Genomic DNA, 2,177 nt, shown 5'->3' with positions numbered 1-2,177 from the left:
AGCCGGTAGAATTGGCATCGATTGCGAAGCACTCGATCATTGTGGTATGCATGGCAAGTTTTAAAGTCCATAATTGTCCCAGGATTCAATCTGCACAGCACCCTAAACTAATTTGGTAGTTCATTGTAAGATGCATCCCATTCGCCGTGAAGTTTTTAATGGCATTCTACTTCATATATGAATTCTAAGATATATTAGAAAATACAGTTAAAGAAAGGAAATGATATATTAGAAAATAAAATACAAGATAAATTCTTAGTTCATTTAAATTTGAAAAATATTCACATTTAAAAAAACTCTTATTAAATACGTACACCCATTACAAATATATATTTGTCCATAACTGCTTTTGTATTTTATATATATATATATTTTTGTTGATTGATTGTTTTAAAAATAAGTGTTCAAAAAATATTTTGATGATAATTTTCAAGACACTAAGTTTGCTGACTGTTTTAATATTAATTTAATCATAATCTTTTAAATGTTTATTTTCACTTTTTCTAGCAAATTAAGATAAACAATCTTTTATCTTCTCTCATTTTTTCTATATAATTTAAAAATTTTAGAATTTTTCCTATTATTATTATTTTTCTAAATTATTTCATGATTGTTAATCTTTAAATTTTATTACAAATTATGAAGTATTAATCTCATAAATATTGATTTTAAAGATATCATCGAAAATAAAATAAAAAGTTAATCTCATCATCTTTTCTTTATCCAACGGGTCTAAATAGGGATGGCAACGGGCGGGTATTGGTCCCCCATCCTCGTCCCCGTTTAAAAAAACCCATACTCGTCCCACTTAAAAAACCGGGGGATTTAAACGGGGATTCCATCGGGTAATCGGGGAAAACCGCGGGGAAACGGTATCCCTGTTTAGCATAAACGGTATTTAAACAAGTATCGGGCCGAGTATATATATTTAAATTAAATATATAAATATTATATATATTTAATTTAAATTAAATTTATTAATATTATATATATATATAATTATTTTAATATTATCGGGCCGGGTAATCGGGGCAAGGATTACCAAACTTGTCCCTGTCCCCGTTTAGCATAAACGGTTTTTTTTCCCGTTTAATTCAGTTTTCGATTTTTCCCGTCGGGTTCGAGTTTTTTGCCATCCTAGGTCTAAATATATGTAAAACTAAAAGAGGTTTAGACTATGTAATTAGATCTACTCTATACAAATAATGCAATTTTCTATCATGTAATGGAACTATGTATAATCAACTTGTCAATAAATTGATTTTTTATATAAATTAAATTAAAATATATATGGTCTCCCACAATTAAAGTAGAAGAATGAGAAATTTTTGAAGAATTTTTTCTAAAATTTATTAAATAAACATGAATATTTTATTTATTTTTATAGAGTTGATATAACTTGTTATATTAATTCAAATATTTGTTTAAAATATTACTAAATTACTGATTATGTCACATTCAAACGTAAATGAAAGAAAATTTTATATTAAATATATATATATATATATATTATATCTTTAGAAAAGTTATATTATAAAGAAAAAGTTATTCAAATAAATGAATTATAAATAGAAAGGTAAAATAATTCTATAAATTGCTATAGTTTAATTAATCTACTATAGCCAATGAATGATGTAAAACAAAATAAAATGAAAGAGAGGCGCCCGCGTTCAACTTTATCATATACGACGATAAGTTAGGAAAAAACATCATTTCATTTGTCTCCTAAACTGAATCTTTCTGTTTGACGTTTCTCTATCTCTCTATTTATTTATTTATTTATTATTATCATTAATTAATTAATTATCTATTTGCACGAAACAATTTATCTCAGTAAGAAATCATTGTTATCCTTAGAGGTCATGAGCTTGAGCACCAACAACAGCAAGGGTGATTGAGCGTTCATTGTCTTTTCAGTGAATATCTTCTCATTTTCTATTGTTAATCCCAATTATCTATTTTTACTCATCCAACAGTCTTAAATCTATATAAAACTAAAAACATTATATTATATAAGTAAACCTAACCAATATATGTATCTAATACGTTGAGCAATTGTTTATAGTAAGAGTCAAATAGATATAACAAGGATTAACGTTGAAGGAAATCACAAGCCAAAAGGAAATCACAAGCCAACTTGATCATATGTCACCACTGATGCTTTAATGTTTATAAAT

The sequence above is a fragment of the Hibiscus syriacus genome, unplaced genomic scaffold (assembly GCF_006381635.1).
Source record: "Hibiscus syriacus cultivar Baekdansim isolate YM2019G1 unplaced genomic scaffold, ASM638163v2 tig00116937_pilon, whole genome shotgun sequence".
Lineage (NCBI taxonomy): Eukaryota > Viridiplantae > Streptophyta > Magnoliopsida > Malvales > Malvaceae > Hibiscus > Hibiscus syriacus.
This window is presented reverse-complemented; position numbering follows the sequence as displayed.